The 657-nt window shown below is 32.9% G+C and overlaps 1 protein-coding gene across 1 annotated transcript in view; it reads left to right on the top strand.

The window, feature by feature from the left end:
- The window catches only part of LOC106872568 (uncharacterized), a 20,647-nt gene that overhangs the window by 12,900 nt on the left and 7,090 nt on the right, over positions 1 to 657 (top strand). The window lies entirely within an intron of this gene.

The raw sequence follows: 657 nt of genomic DNA on the forward strand, positions 1-657 counted from the left end.
GTGTGTATATATACATATATATATTTGATTAATAAATTCAAAATAGGATAAAAGTCTTTTACAAGAATTTTATCAGGAAGCTAGTGTGTAAAAAAATTCGTAAGGGGAAATTTCTATTCCCAAGAATATAATTATTTGTTTATATTCATATAAGGGCATTACTACAGAATAATGCCACACAACAGACTTCCCAAGTAAACACATTTTAGTACCAAATGCGAGGAAAGCAACCCTCAAAAGGAAAACAATTTTCTTTTAAATAACTCAACTATGTATCGACCGATTTCGCGATTACCAGGATGAAATCTAGTTTCCGTTCATCAGCATAATATAGTACCAAATATATAGAAGCTAGCACAAACAAACGCGAGAAAGAAGCGGACAGTCATTCACGCACATTCATACTGAATAAAATCTAAACATGTGTAAAAACATATTTTTGTCGTACAGTTCTATATTTAAGAGAACCATGAACATTAATTACATTTGACGGATATTTGTCCTCAATTTGTTTGTTGTTAACACAACGTTTCGGCTGATATAACCTCCAGCCTTCATCAGGCATCTTGGGTAAATTTCTTCTTCTTCTTCTTCTTCTTCTTCTTCTTCTTCTTCTTCTTCTTCTTCTTCTTCTTCTTCTTCTCCTCCTCCTCCTCC

Source organism: Octopus bimaculoides, chromosome 10, assembly GCF_001194135.2.
Source record: "Octopus bimaculoides isolate UCB-OBI-ISO-001 chromosome 10, ASM119413v2, whole genome shotgun sequence".
Classification (NCBI taxonomy): Eukaryota; Metazoa; Mollusca; class Cephalopoda; order Octopoda; family Octopodidae; genus Octopus; species Octopus bimaculoides.